Source organism: Panulirus ornatus, chromosome 55 (genome assembly GCF_036320965.1).
Source record: "Panulirus ornatus isolate Po-2019 chromosome 55, ASM3632096v1, whole genome shotgun sequence".
NCBI classification, from domain to species: domain Eukaryota; kingdom Metazoa; phylum Arthropoda; class Malacostraca; order Decapoda; family Palinuridae; genus Panulirus; species Panulirus ornatus.
Window position 1 is genome coordinate 13,964,194 of NC_092278.1, and position 19,044 is coordinate 13,983,237.

A 19,044-nucleotide genomic window follows, 5' to 3' on the forward strand; every position below is an offset into this window, starting at 1 on the left:
ATCTCATTTCCAGCACATCCACCCTCCTCCGCACAACTCTATCTATAGCCCATGCCTCGCAACCATATAACATTGTTGGAACCACTATTCCTTTAAACATATCCATTTTTGCTTTCCAAGATAACGTTCTCGACTTCCACACATTTTTCAACGCTTCCAGAACTTTTGCCCCCTCCCCCACCCTATGACTTGCTTCCACTACCATGGTTCCATCCGCTGCCAAATCCTTTCCCAGATATCTAAAACACTTCACTTCCTCCAGTTTTTCTCCATTCAGACTTACTTCCCAATTGACTTGTCCCTCAACCCCACTGTACCTAATAATCTTGCTCTTATTCTCATTTACTCTCAGCTTTCTTCTTTCACACACTTTACCAAACTCAGTCACCAGCTTCTGCAGTTTCTCACCCGAATCAGCCACCAGCGCTATATCATCAGCAAACAATAACGGACTCACTTCCCAAGCTCTCTCATCCACGACAGACTGCATACTTGCCCCTCTTTCCAAAACTCTTGCATTCACCTCCGTAACAACCCCATCCATAAACAAATTAAACAACCATGGAGACATCACGCACCCCTGCCGCAAACCAACATTCACTGAGAACCAATCACTTTCCCCTCATCCTACTCGTACACATGCCTTACATCCTTAATAAAAACTTCGCTGCTTCTAACAACTTGCTTCCCACATCATATATTCTTAATACCTTCCACAGAGCATCTCTATCAACTCTATCATATGCCTTCTCCAGATCCATAAATGCTACATACAAATCCATTTGTTTTTCTAAGTATTTCTCACATACATTTTTCAAAGCAAACACATGATCCACACATCCTCTACCACTTCTGAAACCACACTGCTCTTCCCCAATCTGATGCTCTGTACATTTCTTCACCCTCTGAATCAAAACCCTCCCATATAATTTCCCAAGCATACTCAACAAATTTATGCCTCTGTGATTTGAGCACTCACCTTTATCCCCTTTGCCTTTGTACAATGGTACTATGCAAGCATTCCGCCAATCTTCAGGCACTTCACTATGAGTCATACATACACTGAATAACCTTACCAACCAGTCAATAATACAGTCACCCCCTTTTTGATAAATTCCACTGCAATATCATCCACACCCGCTGCCTTGCCAGCTTTCATCTTCCGCAAAGCTTTTACTCCCTCTTCTGTGTTTACCAAATCATTTTCCCTAACACTCTCACTTTGCACACCACCTCGACCAAAACACCCTATATCTGCCACTCTATCATCGAACACATTCAACAGACCTTCAAAGTACTCACACCATCTCCTTCTCACACCACTAGTACTTGTTATCACCTCCCCATTACCTCCCTTCACTGATGTTCCCATTTGTTCCCTTGTCTTACGCACTTTATTTACCTCCTTCCAAAACCTCTTTTTATTCTCCCTAAAGTTTAATGATACTCTCTCACCCCAACACTCATTTGCCCTCTTTTTCACTTCTTGCACCTTTCTCTTGACCTGCCTGTTTCTTTTATACTTCTCACAGTCATTTGCATGATTTCCCTGCAAAAATCGTCCAAATGCCTCTCTCTTCTCTTTCACTAATAATCTTACTTCTTCATCCCACCTCTCACTACCCTTTCTAATCTGCCCACCTCCCACGCTTCTCATGCTACAAGTATCTTTTGTGCAAGCCATCACTGCTTCCCTAAATACATCCCATTCCTCCCCCACTCCCCCTACCTTCCTTTGTTCTCACCTTTTTCCATTCTGTATTCAGTCTCTCCTGGTACTTCCTCACACAAGTCTCCAAGCTCACTTACTCTCACCACTCTCTTCACCTCAACTTTTTTTCTTCTTTTCTGAAAACCTCTACAAATCTTCACTGCCTCCACAAGATAATGATCAGACATCCCTGCAGTTGCACCTCTCAGCACATTAACATCCAAAAGTCTCTCTTTCGTGTGCCTATCAATTAACACGTAATCCAATAATGCTCTATGGCCATCTCTTCTTCTTATGCATATCTCTCTTTTTAAACCAGGTATTCCCAATCACCAGTCCTTTTTCAGCACATAAATCTACAAGCTCTTCACCATTTCCATTTACAACACTGAACACTCCATGTACACCAGTTATTCCCTCAACTGCCACATTACTCACCTTTACATTCAAATCACCCATCAGTATAACTCGGTCTCATGCATCAAAACTACTAACACACTCACTCAGCTGCTTCCAAAACACTTGCCTCTCATGATCTTTCTTCTCATGCCCAGGTGCATATGCACCAATAATCACCCATCTCTCTCCATCCACTTTCAGATTTACCCATATTAATCTAAAGTTTACTTTCTTACACTCTATCACATATTCCCACCACTCCTGTTTCAGGAGTAGTGCTACTCCTTCCCTTGCTCTTGTCCTCTCACTACCCCTTGACTAATCCCAAGACATCCCCAAACCACTCTTCTCCTTTACCCTTGAGCTTCGTTTAACTCAGAGCCAAAACATCCAGGTTCGTTTCCTCAAACATACTACCTATCCACACACATTTAGACATCCCACTCTGAGCCTTCAAGGAGGATGAGCACTCCCCGCATGACTCCTTCTGTTTCCCCTTTTAGAAAGTTCAATTACAAGGAGGGGATGGTTTCTAGCCCCTGCCCCCGTCCCCTTTAGTCGCCTTCTACGACATGTGAGGAATGTGTGGGATGTATTCTTTTTCCCCTATCCCCAGGGATATTTAATATTTTTCATTTTATTCTATCATTAGAGAGGTAGTGCCTGAAACAGAAGGCAGGCTACATTTGTTCACACTCATTCTCTAGCTTTCATTTTTAATTCATTGAAACCAGAGCTCCCTATCCACAACCAGGACCCTTATATACCACATTCATTCCAGTTCACTGTATCCTGTGCATGTCTTTTACCCCCTTGCATGTTTAGGCCATGATTGCTCAAAATTTTTTTTACTCCATCCTTCCATCTCCAATTTGGTCTCTGCATTCTCCTTGTTCCCTCCACTTCTGACACGCATACCCTATATGTTAACCTTTTCTTACTCATTCTTTCCACATTTTTCGATCCCATCCACCTTCAACTGAGGAGAGTCTCAAACCCTCAGTGCATTAGCCCGGATATATTTCCTGGGATAATTGAGGTGGTTAATTCACTTGGCCATGTAGATGCTGATTTGTGTAGGGAAAGGCCAAGAGTAACATCTCCAACAACAAACTTAGATTTTAGACATATCACATATCTGGGGATAGGAGAAAAATTCCCACATATTCCCCACATATCATAGAAGGCGATTAAAGAGGGCGGGAGCAGGGGGCTGGAAACCTTCCCCTCCTTGTATTTAACTTTCTAAAAGGGGAAACAGAAGGAGTCATGAGGGGAGTGCTCATCCTCCTCGAAGGCTCAGATTGGGGTGTCTAAATGTGTATGGATGTAACCAAGATGAGAAAAAAGGAGAGATAGGAAGTATGTTTGAGGAAAGGAATCTGGATGTTTTGGCTCTTAGTGAAACGAAGCTCAGGGATAAAGAGGAAGAGTGGTTTGGGAATGTCTCGGGATTAAAGTCAGGGGTTTGTGAGAGGACGAGAGCAAAGGAAGGAGTAGCACTACTCCTGAAGCAGGAGTTGTGGGAGTATGTGACAGAGTGTAAGAAAGTAAACTCTAAATTGATATGGGTAAAACTGAGATTTGATGGAGAAAGATGGGTGATTATTGGTGCCTATGCACCTGGTCATGAGAAGACAGATCATGAGAGGCTAGTTTTTTTGGAGCAGCTGAGTGAGTGTGTTAGTAGCTTTGATGCACAAGACCAGGTTATAGCGGTGATTGATTTGAATGCAAAAGTGAGTAATGTGGCAGTTGAGGGTATAATTGGTGTACATGGGGTGTTCAGTGTTGTAAATTGAATGTTGAAGAGCTTGTGGATTTGTATGCTAAAAAAGGACTGGTGATTGGGAGTACCTGATTTAAAAAGAGAGATTACATAGGTATACTTATGTGAGTAGGAGATATTACATATTAATTGGAGTGAGTAGGAGATATTACATATTAATTGAGAGGCACGTGAAAGAGAGACTTTTGGATGTTAATGTGCTGAGAGGTGCAACTGGAGGGATGTCTGATCATTATCTTGTGGAGGCAAAGGTGAAAATTTGTAGAGGTTTTCAGAAAAGAAGAGAGAATGTTGATTTGGAGATCAATGGAGATTTATAAAAAAAAGAGATGAATGGAGATTTATAAAAGAAAGCAGCTGGAGGTCAAGATGTGAAAAAGAGGTCAAATGAGAGATGGGATGAGAGAGTATCATTGAATTTTAAGTTGAATAAAAAGATGTTTTGGAAGTAGGTAAATAAAGTGCATAAGACAAGAGAACAAATGGGAACATCGGTGAAGGGGGGCTAATGGGGAGGTAATAACAAGTAGTAATGAAGTGAGAAGGAGATGGAGTGGGTATTTTAAAGGTTTGTTGAATGTGTTTGATGATAGAGTGGCAGAAATAGGGTGTTTTGGTCAAGATGGTGTACAAAGTGAGATGATCAGGGAGAATGGTTTGGTAAACAGAGAAGAGGTAGTGAGAGCTTTGCAGAAGATGAAAGCCAGCAGGGCAGTGGGTTTGGATGGTATTACAGTGGAATTTATAAAAAAATGGGGTGACTGTGCTGTTGATTGGTTGGTAAGGATATTCATTGTATGTATGGTTCATGGTGAAGTGCCTAAGGGTTGGCGGAATGCATGTATAGTGCCACTGTACAAAGGCAAAGGGGATAAAGGTGAGTGCTCAAATTACAGAGGTATAAGTTTGTTGAGTATTCCTGGGAAATTATATGGGAAGGTATTCATTGAGAGGGCATGTACAGAGCATCAGATGGGGAAGAGCAGTGTGGTTTCAGAAGTGGTAGAGAATGTGTGGATCAGGTGTTTGCTTTGAAGAATGTATGTGAGCAATACTTGAAAAGAACAGATGTATTTGTATGTAGCATTTATGGATCTGGAGAAGGCATACAATGGGATTGATAAGAGATGTTTTGTGGAAGGCATTAGAGTGTATGGTGTGGGAGGTAAGTTGCTTAAAGAATGAAAAGTTTTTACCATGGATGTAAGTCATGTGTACGAGTTGGAAGAGAGGAAAATGATTGGTATCCTGTGAATGTCAGTTTACGGCAGGGGTGTGTGATATCTCCTTGGCTGTTTAATTTGTTTATGGATGGGGTTGTTTGGGAGGTGAATGCAAGAGTTTTGGAGAGAGGGGCAAGTATGCAGTCTGTTGTGGATGAGAGGGTTTGGGAAGTGAGTCTGTTGTTGTTTGCTGATGATACAGCACTTGTGGCTGATTCAGGTGAGAAGCTGCAGAAATTGGTGACTGAGTTTGGTAAATTGTGTGAAAGAAGAAAGCTGAGAGTAAATGTGAATAAGAGCAGGGTTATTAGGTCAGTCGGGTTGAGGGACAAGTTAACTGTGATGTAAGGATGAAGGGAGAAAAACTGGAGGAAGTGAAGTGTTTTAGATATCTGGGAGTGGATTTAGCAGCGATTGATACCATGGAATCAGAGGTGAGTCACAGGGTGGAAGAGGGGGAGAAGGTTGTGTGAGCATTGAAGAATGTGTGGAAAGTGAGAATGTTATCTTGGAGAGCAAAAATGGGTATGTTTGAAGGAATAGTGGTTCCAATAATGTTATATGGTTGCAAGGCATGGGCTATAGATCAGGTTGTGCGGAGGGGAGTGGATGTGTTGGAAATGAAATGTTTGAGGATAATATGCGTGTGAGGTGGTTTGATTGAGTAAGTAATGAAAGGGTATAATCGATGTATGGTATCAAAAAGAGTGCGGTTGAGGAAGCAGATGAGGGTGTGTTGAAATGGTTTGGTCACATGGAGAGAATGAGTGAGGAAAGATTGACAAAGAGGATAGATGTGTCAGAGGTAGAGGGAAGGAGGAGAAGCGGGAGACCAATTTGGAGGTGTAAGGATGGAGTGAAAAAGATTTTGAATGATCTGGGCCTAAACATACAGGAGGGTGAAAGGCGTGCAAGGAATAGAGTGAATTGGAATGATGTGGTATACTGGGGTCGACGTGCTGTCAAAGGATTGAACCAGGGCATGTGAAGTGTCTGGAGTAAGCCATGGAAAGGTGTGTGTGGAGCTGTGGTTTGGGTGCATTACACATGACAGCTAGAGACTGAGTGTGAACGAATGTGGCCTTTTTGTCTTTTCCTAGTGGTACCTCGTGCACTTGTTTTGGTCGAGGTGGTGTGCAAAGTGAGAGGGTTAGGGAAAATGATTTGGTAAACCGAGAAGAGGTAGTAAAAGCTTTGCGGAAGATGAAAGCCGGCAAGGCAGCAGGTTTGGATGGTATTGCAGTGGAATTTATTAAAAAAGGGGGTGACTGTATTGTTGACTGGTTGGTAAGGTTATTTAATGTATGTATGACTCATGGTGAGGTGCCTGAGGATTGGCGGAATGCGTGCATAGTGCCATTGTACAGAGGCAAAGGGGATAAGAGTGAGTGCTCAAATTACAGAGGTATAAGTTTGTTGAGTATTCCTGGTAAATTATATGGGAGGGTATTGATTGAGAGGGTGAAGGCATGTACAGAGCATCAGATTGGGGAAGAGCAGTGCGGTTTCAGAAGTGGTAGAGGATGTGTGGATCAGGTGTTTGCTTTGAAGAATGTATGTGAGAAATACTTAGAAAAGCAAATGGATTTGTATGTAGCATTTATGGATCTGGAGAAGGCATATGATAGAGTTGATAGAGATGCTCTGTGGAAGGTATTAAGAATATATGGTGTGGGAGGCAAGTTGTTAGAAGCAGTGAAAAGTTTTTATCGAGGATGTAAGGCATGTGTACGTGTAGGAAGAGAGGAAAGTGATTGGTTCTCAGTGAATGTAGGTTTGCGGCAGGGGTGTGTGATGTCTCCATGGTTGTTTAATTTGTTTATGGATGGGGTTGTTAGGGAGGTAAATGCAAGAGTCCTGGAAAGAGGGGCAAGTATGAAGTCTGTTGGGGATGAGAGAGCTTGGGAAGTGAGTCAGTTGTTGTTCGCTGATGATACAGCGCTGGTGGCTGATTCATGTGAGAAACTGCAGAAGCTGGTGACTGAGTTTGGTAAAGTGTGTGGAAGAAGAAAGTTAAGAGTAAATGTGAATAAGAGCAAGGTTATTAGGTACAGTAGGGTTGAGGGTCAAGTCAATTGGGAGGTGAGTTTGAATGGAGAAAAACTGGAGGAAGTGAAGTGTTTTAGATATCTGGGAGTGGATCTGTCAGCGGATGGAACCATGGAAGCGGAAGTGGATCATAGGGTGGGGGAGGGGGCGAAAATTTTGGGAGCCTTGAAAAATGTGTGGAAGTCGAGAACATTATCTCGGAAAGCAAAAATGGGTATGTTTGAAGGAATAGTGGTTCCAACAATGTTGTATGGTTGCGAGGCGTGGGCTATGGATAGAGATGTGCGCAGGAGGATGGATGTGCTGGAAATGAGATGTTTGAGGACAATGTGTGGTGTGAGGTGGTTTGATCGAGTAAGTAACGTAAGGGTAAGAGAGATGTGTGGAAATAAAAAGAGCGTGGTTGAGAGAGCAGAAGAGGGTGTTTTGAAATGGTTTGGGCACATGGAGAGAATGAGTGAGGAAAGATTGACCAAGAGGATATATGTGTCGGAGGTGGAGGGAACGAGGAGAAGAGGGAGACCAAATTGGAGGTGGAAAGATGGAGTGAAAAAGATTTTGTGTGATCGGGGCCTGAACATGCAGGAGGGTGAAAGGAGGGCAAGGAATAGAGTGAATTGGAGCGATGTGGTATACAGGGTTTGACGTGCTGTCAGTGGATTGAATCAAGGCATGTGAAGCGTCTGGGGTAAACCATGGAAAGCTGTGTAGGTATGTATATTTGCGTGTGTGGACGTGTGTATGTACATGTGTATGGGGGGGGGGGTTGGGCCATTTCTTTCGTCTGTTTCCTTGCGCTACCTCGCAAACGCGGGAGACAGCGACAAAGTATAAAAAAAAAAAAAAAAAAAAAAAAAAAAAAACCTCGTGCACGCTCATGGGGAGAGGGAATGCTGTTTCATGTGTGGTGCGGTGGTGACGGAAACGGATGAAGGCAACATGTATCAATATGTACATGTGTGTACATATTGTCTGTGTATGTATATGTATGTATATGTTGAAATGTGTAGCTATGCATGTGTGTGTGTGTGTGTAGGCGTTTATGTATATACATGTTTATGTGGGTGGGTTGGGCCATTTTTCGTCTGTTTTCTTGCGCTACCTCGCTAACACGGGAGATAGCGATTAAGTATAATGAAAAGAAAAAACAGCATCTTAGTACATAACTAGGTCAGAATGACTGAAAATACACATTAAACAATCAACAGACAAAATATTGAAAGTAGTATAAGTTACAGTCTGAGTATAAATACTGCTCTCTTTCCATCTACAAATAATGTCAATACCATTGTTCTTTCATATAACCATTAATCAAGGATCACTGACAAATAATGAGCAAATCCATCTTGATTATACAGAGACAATGGTTGAACACATATAGCCATCTAGATTGCAAGGAAGAGAGAGATTGAATGTATGCTTCAGCAGAGTAGCTGCAGTTCCCAGAATTATTTTACTAATATAACAAGCACTTCTTTAAACAAAAAAGTAATAATTTTAATTTTTACAATGCTTAGATAATAATTTACATAAGAAAGACAATGTCATTGACATAATATAAGAATTTAATACACTCCAGAAGATTCATATCATTCCCAAAATTTATAAGAGTAAACATAATGGCTCTTATTGAAGGATACTGCACAAAACAAGAATTTTTTTTTCAAAGATGTAAGAAAAAAAGGGATAGTGATATAGTTTTCCTGTGGGGCAGGGTAGTGACAATAATGGCTGAAGGTAAAGTATGAATATGTACATATATATGTATGTAATGTCTGTGTATGTGTATGTATATGTATATATATGTTGATATGTATATGTATTATCCCTGGGGATAGGGGATTAAGAATACTTCCCACGTATTCCCTGCGTGTCGTAGAAGGCGACTAAAAGGGGAGGGAGCGGGGGGCTGGAAATCCTCCCCTCTCGTTTTTTTTTTTTTTTAATTTTCCAAAAGAAGGAACAGAGGGGGGCCAGGTGAGGATATTCCAAAAAAGGCCCAGTCCTCTGTTCTTAACGCTACCTCGCTAACGCGGGAAATGGCGAATAGTTTGAAAAAAAAAAAATGTATATGTATGTATATGTGCAAGGGAAGAGTAGCATTACTCCTGAAACAGGAGTGGTGGGAGTATGTGAGAGAGTGTAAGAAAGTAAACTCTAGATTGATATGGGTAAGACTGAAAGTGGATGGAGACAGATGGGTGATTATTGGTGCATATGCACCTGGACATGAGAAGAAAGATCATGAGAGGCAAGTGTTTTTGGGAGCAGCTGAGTGAGTGTGTTAGTAGTTTTGATGCACGAGAACGGGTTATAGTGATGGGTGATTTGAATGCAAAGGTGAGTAATGTGGCAGTTGAGGGAATAATTGGTGTACATGGTGTGATTAGTGTTGTAAATGGAAATGGTGAAGAGCTTGTAGATTTGTGTGCTGAAAAAGGACTGGTAATTGGGAATACCTGGTTTAAAAAGAGATATACATAATTATATGTATGTAAGTAGGAGAGATGGCCAGAGAGCGTTATTGGATTACGTGTTAATTGATAGGCCCATGAAAGAGAGACTTTTGGATGTTAATGTGCTGAAAGGTGCAACTGGAGGGATGTCTGATAATTATCTTGTGGAGGTGAAGGTGAAGATTTGTAGAGGTTCTTGGAAAAGAAGAGAGAATGTTGGGGTGAAAGAGTGGTGAAAGTAAGTGAGCTTGGGAAGGAGACTAGTGTGAAGAAGTACCAGGAGAGACTGTGTGCAGAATGGAAAAAGGTGAGAGCAAAGGACGTAAGGGGAGTGGGGGAGGAATGGGATGTATTTAGGGAAGCAGTGATGGCTTGCGCAAAAGATGCTTGTGGCATGAGAAGCGTGAGAGGTGGGCAGATTAGAAAGGGTAGTGAGTGGTGGGATGAAGTAAGATTATTAGAGAAAGAGGAGAGAGAGGCATTTGGACAAGTTTTGGAGGGAAATAGTGCAAATGACTGGGAAAATTATAAAAGAAAGAGGCAGGAAGTCAAGAGAAAGGTGCAAAAGGTGAAAAAGAGGCAAATGAGAGTTGGAATGAGGAGTACCATTAAATCTTAGGGAGAATGGAAAGATGTTTTGGAGGGAGGTGAATAAAGTGCGTAAGACAAGAGAACAAATGGGAACATCGGTGAAGGGGGCTAATGGGGAGGTGATGACAAGTAGTGGTGATGTGAGAAGGAGATGGAGTGAGTATTTTGAAGGTTTGTTGAATGTGTTAGATGATAGAGTGGCAGACATAGGGTGTTTTGGTCGAGGTGGTGTGTGAAGTGAGAGGGTTATAGAGAATGATATGGTAAACAGAGAAGAGGTAGTAAAGGCTTTGAGGAAGATGAAAGCTGGCAGGGCAGCGGGTTTGGATGGTATTGCAGTGGAATTTATTGAAAAAGTGGGTGACTGTGTTGTTGACTGGTTGGTAAGGATATTTTATGTATGTACGACTCATGGTGAGGTGCCTGAGGACTGGTGGAATGTACAAAGGCAAAAGGGATGAAGGTGAGTGGTCATATTACAGAGATATAAGTTTCTTGAGCATTCCTGGGAAATTATATGGGAGGATATTGATTGAGAGGGTGAAGGCATGTACAGAACATCAGATTGGGGAAGAGCAATGTGGTTTCAGAAGTGGTAGAGGATGTGTGGATCAGGTGTTTGCTTTAAAGAATGTATATGAGAAATACTTAGAGAAAAGCAAATGGATATGTATTAGGCATTTATGGATCTGGAAAAGGCCTGTGATAGAGTTGATAGAGATGCTCTGTGGAAGGTATTAAGAATATATGGTATAGGAGGCAAGTTGTTAGAAGCAGTGAGAAGTTTTTATTGAGGATGTAAGGCATGTGTGCCAGTGGGAAGAGAGGAAAGTGATTGGTTTTCACTGAATGTTGGTTTGCGGCAGGGGTGCGTGATGTCTCCATGGTTGTTTAATTTGTTTATGGATGAGGTTGTTAGGGAGGTGAATGCAAGAGTTTTGGAGAGAGGGGCAAGTATGCAGTCCGTTGTGGATTAGAGAGCTTGGGAAGTGAGTCAGTTGTTGTTCGCTGATGATACAGTGCTGGTGGCTGATTCAGATGAGAAACTGCAGAAGCTGGTGACTGAGTTTGGTAAAGTGTGTGAAAGAAGAAAGCTGAGAGTAAATGTGAATAAGAGCAAGGATATTTGGTTCATTAGGGTTGAGGGACAGGTAAATTGGGAGGTAAGTTTGAATGGAGAAAAACTGGAGTAAGTGAAGTGTTTTAGATATGTGGGAGTGGGTTTGGCAGCGGATGGATCTGTGGAAGTGGAAGTGAGTCACAGGTTGGGGAGGTGGCAAAAGTTCTGGGAGCATTGAAAAATGTGTGGAAGGTGAAAACATTATCTCGGAAAGCAAAAATGGGTATATTTGAAGGTGTAGTGGTTCCAACAATGTTATATGGTTGCGAGGCATGGGCTATAGATAGAGTTGTGTGGAGGAGGGTGGATGTGCTGGAAATGAGATGTTTGAGGACAATATGTGGTTTGAGGTGGTTTGATCGAGTAAGTAATGAAGGGTATGAGAGATGTGTGGTAATGAAAAGAGTGTGGTTGAGAGAGCACAAGAGGGTGTCTTAAAATGGTTTGGTCACATGGAGAGAATGAGTGAGGAAAGATTGACAAAGAGGATATATGTGTCAGAGGTGGAGGGAACAAGAAGTGGGAGACCAAATTGGAGGTGGAAAGATGGAATGAAAAAGATTTTGAGCGATCGCGGCCTGAACATGCAGGAGGGTGAAAGGCGTGGAAGGAATAGAGTGAATTGGAACGATGTGGTATATCGGGATCGATATGCTGTCAGTGGATTGAACCAGGGCATGTGAAGCATCTGGGATAAACCATGGAAAGTTTTGTGGGGCCTGGATGTAGAAAGGGAGCTGTGGTTTTGGTGCATTGTACATGATAGCTAGAGACTGAGTGTGAACGAATGTGGCTTTTGTTGTCTTTTCCTAGTGCTACCTCACGCGCATGCAGGGGAGGGTGCTGCCATTTCATGTGTGGCGGGATGGCGATGGGAATGAATAAAGGCAGGCAGTATGGATTAATTTCATGTGTATATGTATATGTCTATGTATATATATTTATATGTTGAAATGTATAGGTTTTTATATGTGCATGTGTGGACGTGTATGTATCTACATGTGTATATGGGTGGATTGGGCCATTCTTTTGTCTGTTTTCTTGCGCTATCTCGCTAATGCGGGAGACAGCGACAAAGTATGATAATGATCATAATAATGAAATTTATTTTATATTTTATTATACTTTGTCGCTGTCTCCCGCATTAGCGAGGTAGCGCAAGGAAAACGATGAAAGAATGGTCTAACCCACCCACATACACATGCATACACATACACGTCCACACACGCACATATATATACCTATACATTTGAATGTATAGATATATATACATACACAGACATATACTTATGTACATAATTCAGACTTGCTGCCTTAATTCACTCCCGTTGCTACCCTGCCACATATGAAATTACAACCCCCTCCCCCGCATGTGTGTGAGGTAGTGCTAGGAAAAGACAACAAAGGCCACACTCATTCACACTCAGTCTCTAGCTGTCATGTATAATGCACCAAAACCACAGCTCCCTTTCCATACGCAGGCCCCACAAAACTTTCCATGGATTACCCCAAACGTTTCACATGCCCTGGTTCAATCCATTGACAGCATGTCGACTCCAATTTACCACAACGTTCCAATTCACTCTATTCCTTGCACGCCTTTCATCCTCCTTCATGTTCAGGCCCCGATCGCTCAAAATCTTTTTCACTCCATCCTTCCACCTCCAATTTGGTCTCCCACTTCTCCTTGTTCCCTCCACCTCTGACACATATATTCTCTTGGTCAATCTTTCCTCACTCATTCTCTCCATGTGACCAAACCATTTCAACACACCCACTTCTGCTCTCTCAATCACACTCTTTTTATTACCACACATCTCTCTTACCCTTTCATTACTAACTCGATCAAACCACCTCACACCACATATTGTCCTCCAACATCTCATTTCCAACACATCCACCCTCTGAACAATCCTATCTAAAGCTCTCTCAATCACACTCTTTTTATTACCACACATCTCTCTTACCCTTTCAATACTTACTCGATCAAACCACCTCACACCACACATTTTCCTCAAACATCTCATTTCCAGCACATCCACCCTCCTCCGCACAACTCTATCTATAGCCCATGCCTCGCAACCATATAACATTGTTGGAACCACTATTCCTTTAAACATATCCATTTTTGCTTTCCAAGATAACGTTCTCGACTTCCACACATTTTTCAACGCTTCCAGAACTTTTGCCCCCTCCCCCACCCTATGACTTGCTTCCACTACCATGGTTCCATCCGCTGCCAAATCCTTTCCCAGATATCTAAAACACTTCACTTCCTCCAGTTTTTCTCCATTCAGACTTACTTCCCAATTGACTTGTCCCTCAACCCCACTGTACCTAATAATCTTGCTCTTATTCTCATTTACTCTCAGCTTTCTTCTTTCACACACTTTACCAAACTCAGTCACCAGCTTCTGCAGTTTCTCACCCGAATCAGCCACCAGCGCTATATCATCAGCAAACAATAACGGACTCACTTCCCAAGCTCTCTCATCCACAGACTGCATACTTGCCCCTCTTTCCAAAACTCTTGCATTCACCTCCCTAAGAACCCCATCCATAAACAAATTTAACAGCCATGGAGACATCACGCACCCCTGCCGCAAACCGACATTCACTGAGAACCAGTTATTTTCCTCTCTTCCCACTTGTACACATGCCTTACATCCTGGATAAAACTTTTCACTGCTTCTAGCAACTTTCTTCCCACTCCATATACTCTTAATAACTTCCACAGAGCATCTCTATCAACTCTTCATACGCCTTCTCCAAATCAATATATAGTGCATACAAATCCATTTGCTTTTCTAAGTATTTCTCATGTATATTCTTCAAAGCAAACACATGATCCACACATCCTCTACCACTTCTGAAACCACACTGCTCTTCCCTAATCTGATGCTCTGTACATGCCTTCACCCTCTCAGTCAATACCTTCTCATACAATTTCCCAGGAATACTCAACAAACTGTAATTTGAACACTCGCCTTTATCCCATTTGCCTTTGTACAATGGTACTATGCAAGCATTCCGCCAATCTTCAGGCACTTCACTATGAGTCATACATACACTGAATAACCTTACCAACCAGTCAATAATACAGTCACCCCCTTTTTGATAAATTCCACTGCAATATCATCCACACCCGCTGCCTTGCCAGCTTTCATCTTCCGCAAAGCTTTTACTCCCTCTTCTGTGTTTACCAAATCATTTTCCCTAACACTCTCACTTTGCACACCACCTCGACCAAAACACCCTATATCTGCCACTCTATCATCGAACACATTCAACAGACCTTCAAAGTACTCACACCATCTCCTTCTCACACCACTAGTACTTGTTATCACCTCCCCATTACCTCCCTTCACTGATGTTCCCATTTGTTCCCTTGTCTTACGCACTTTATTTACCTCCTTCCAAAACCTCTTTTTATTCTCCCTAAAGTTTAATGATACTCTCTCACCCCAACACTCATTTGCCCTCTTTTTCACTTCTTGCACCTTTCTCTTGACCTGCCTGTTTCTTTTATACTTCTCACAGTCATTTGCATGATTTCCCTGCAAAAATCGTCCAAATGCCTCTCTCTTCTCTTTCACTAATAATCTTACTTCTTCATCCCACCTCTCACTACCCTTTCTAATCTGCCCACCTCCCACGCTTCTCATGCTACAAGTATCTTTTGTGCAAGCCATCACTGCTTCCCTAAATACATCCCATTCCTCCCCCACTCCCCCTACCTTCCTTTGTTCTCACCTTTTTCCATTCTGTATTCAGTCTCTCCTGGTACTTCCTCACACAAGTCTCCAAGCTCACTTACTCTCACCACTCTCTTCACCTCAACTTTTTTTCTTCTTTTCTGAAAACCTCTACAAATCTTCACTGCCTCCACAAGATAATGATCAGACATCCCTGCAGTTGCACCTCTCAGCACATTAACATCCAAAAGTCTCTCTTTCGTGTGCCTATCAATTAACACGTAATCCAATAATGCTCTATGGCCATCTCTTCTTCTTATGCATATCTCTCTTTTTAAACCAGGTATTCCCAATCACCAGTCCTTTTTCAGCACATAAATCTACAAGCTCTTCACCATTTCCATTTACAACACTGAACACTCCATGTACACCAGTTATTCCCTCAACTGCCACATTACTCACCTTTACATTCAAATCACCCATCAGTATAACTCGGTCTCATGCATCAAAACTACTAACACACTCACTCAGCTGCTTCCAAAACACTTGCCTCTCATGATCTTTCTTCTCATGCCCAGGTGCATATGCACCAATAATCACCCATCTCTCTCCATCCACTTTCAGATTTACCCATATTAATCTAAAGTTTACTTTCTTACACTCTATCACATATTCCCACCACTCCTGTTTCAGGAGTAGTGCTACTCCTTCCCTTGCTCTTGTCCTCTCACTACCCCTTGACTAATCCCAAGACATCCCCAAACCACTCTTCTCCTTTACCCTTGAGCTTCGTTTAACTCAGAGCCAAAACATCCAGGTTCCTTTCCTCAAACATACTACCTATCCACACACATTTAGACATCCCACTCTGAGCCTTCAAGGAGGATGAGCACTCCCCGCATGACTCCTTCTGTTTCCCCTTTTAGAAAGTTCAATTACAAGGAGGGGATGGTTTCTAGCCCCTGCCCCCGTCCCCTTTAGTCGCCTTCTACGACATGTGAGGAATGTGTGGGATGTATTCTTTTTCCCCTATCCCCAGGGATATTTAATATTTTTCATTTTATTCTATCATTAGAGAGGTAGTGCCTGAAACAGAAGGCAGGCTACATTTGTTCACACTCATTCTCTAGCTTTCATTTTTAATTCATTGAAACCAGAGCTCCGTATCCACAACCAGGACCCTTATATACCACATTCATTCCAGTTCACTGTATCCTGTGCATGTCTTTTACCCCCTTGCATGTTTAGGCCATGATTGCTCAAAATTTTTTTTACTCCATCCTTCCATCTCCAATTTGGTCTTTGCATTCTCCTTGTTCCCTCCACTTCTGACACGCATACCCTATATGTTAACCTTTTCTTACTCATTCTTTCCACATTTTTCGATCCCATCCACCTTCAACTGAGGAGAGTCTCAAACCCTCAGTGCATTAGCCCGGATATATTTCCTGGGATAATTGAGGTGGTTAATTCACTTGGCCATGTAGATGCTGATTTGTGTAGGGAAAGGCCAAGAGTAACATCTCCAACAACAAACTTAGATTTTAGACATATCACATATCTGGGGACAGGAGAAAAATTCCCACATATTCCCCACATATCATAGAAGGCGATTAAAGAGGGCGGGAGCAGGGGGCTGGAAACCTTCCCCTCCTTGTATTTAACTTTCTAAAAGGGGAAACAGAAGGAGTCATGAGGGGAGTGCTCATCCTCCTCGAAGGCTCAGATTGGGGTGTCTAAATGTGTATGGATGTAACCAAGATGAGAAAAAAGGAGAGATAGGAAGTATGTTTGAGGAAAGGAATCTGGATGTTTTGGCTCTTAGTGAAACGAAGCTCAGGGATAAAGAGGAAGAGTGGTTTGGGAATGTCTCGGGATTAAAGTCAGGGGTTTGTGAGAGGACGAGAGCAAAGGAAGGAGTAGCACTACTCCTGAAGCAGGAGTTGTGGGAGTATGTGACAGAGTGTAAGAAAGTAAACTCTAAATTGATATGGGTAAAACTGAGATTTGATGGAGAAAGATGGGTGATTATTGGTGCCTATGCACCTGGTCATGAGAAGACAGATCATGAGAGGCTAGTTTTTTTGGAGCAGCTGAGTGAGTGTGTTAGTAGCTTTGATGCACAAGACCAGGTTATAGCGGTGATTGATTTGAATGCAAAAGTGAGTAATGTGGCAGTTGAGGGTATAATTGGTGTACATGGGGTGTTCAGTGTTGTAAATTGAATGTTGAAGAGCTTGTGGATTTGTATGCTAAAAAAGGACTGGTGATTGGGAGTACCTGATTTAAAAAGAGAGATTACATAGGTATACTTATGTGAGTAGGAGATATTACATATTAATTGGAGTGAGTAGGAGATATTACATATTAATTGAGAGGCACGTGAAAGAGAGACTTTTGGATGTTAATGTGCTGAGAGGTGCAACTGGAGGGATGTCTGATCATTATCTTGTGGAGGCAAAGGTGAAAATTTGTAGAGGTTTTCAGAAAAGAAGAGAGAATGTTGATTTGGAGATCAATGGAGATTTATAAAAAAAAGAGATGAATGGAGATTTATAAAAGAAAGCAGCTGGAGGTCAAGATGTGAAAAAGAGGTCAAATGAGAGATGGGATGAGAGAGTATCATTGAATTTTAAGTTGAATAAAAAGATGTTTTGGAAGTAGGTAAATAAAGTGCATAAGACAAGAGAACAAATGGGAACATCGGTGAAGGGGGGCTAATGGGGAGGTAATAACAAGTAGTAATGAAGTGAGAAGGAGATGGAGTGGGTATTTTAAAGGTTTGTTGAATGTGTTTGATGATAGAGTGGCAGAAATAGGGTGTTTTGGTCAAGATGGTGTACAAAGTGAGATGATCAGGGAGAATGGTTTGGTAAACAGAGAAGAGGTAGTGAGAGCTTTGCAGAAGATGAAAGCCAGCAGGGCAGTGGGTTTGGATGGTATTACAGTGGAATTTATAAAAAAATGGGGTGACTGTGCTGTTGATTGGTTGGTAAGGATATTCATTGTATGTATGGTTCATGGTGAAGTGCCTAAGGGTTGGCGGAATGCATGTATAGTGCCACTGTACAAAGGCAAAGGGGATAAAGGTGAGTGCTCAAATTACAGAGGTATAAGTTTGTTGAGTATTCCTGGGAAATTATATGGGAAGGTATTCATTGAGAGGGCATGTACAGAGCATCAGATGGGGAAGAGCAGTGTGGTTTCAGAAGTGGTAGAGAATGTGTGGATCAGGTGTTTGCTTTGAAGAATGTATGTGAGCAATACTTGAAAAGAACAGATGTATTTGTATGTAGCATTTATGGATCTGGAGAAGGCATACAATGGGATTGATAAGAGATGTTTTGTGGAAGGCATTAGAGTGTATGGTGTGGGAGGTAAGTTGCTTAAAGAATGAAAAGTTTTTACCATGGATGTAAGTCATGTGTACGAGTTGGAAGAGAGGAAAATGATTGGTATCCTGTGAATGTCAGTTTACGGCAGGGGTGTGTGATATCTCCTTGGCTGTTTAATTTGTTTATGGATGGGGTTGTTTGGGAGGTGAATGCAAGAGTTTTGGAGAGAGGGGCAAGTATGCAGTCTGTTGTGGATGAGAGGGTTTGGGAAGTGAGTCTGTTGTTGTTTGCTGATGATACAGCACTTGTGGCTGATTCAGGTGAGAAGCTGCAGAAATTGGTGACTGAGTTTGGTAAATTGTGTGAAAGAAGAAAGCTGAGAGTAAATGTGAATAAGAGCAGGGTTATTAGGTCAGTCGGGTTGAGGGACAAGTTAACTGTGATGTAAGGATGAAGGGAGAAAAACTGGAGGAAGTGAAGTGTTTTAGATATCTGGGAGTGGATTTAGCAGCGATTGATACCATGGAATCAGAGGTGAGTCACAGGGTGGAAGAGGGGGAGAAGGTTGTGTGAGCATTGAAGAATGTGTGGAAAGTGAGAATGTTATCTTGGAGAGCAAAAATGGGTATGTTTGAAGGAATAGTGGTTCCAATAATGTTATATGGTTGCAAGGCAT

At 42.0% G+C, this 19,044-nt stretch overlaps 1 protein-coding gene across 2 annotated transcripts in view; it reads left to right on the forward strand.

Moving 5' to 3' along the window:
• Positions 1-19,044, forward strand: part of LOC139765402 (uncharacterized) — a 61,452-nt gene that overhangs the window by 22,911 nt on the left and 19,497 nt on the right. The gene's annotated exons all lie outside the window — the stretch shown is intronic.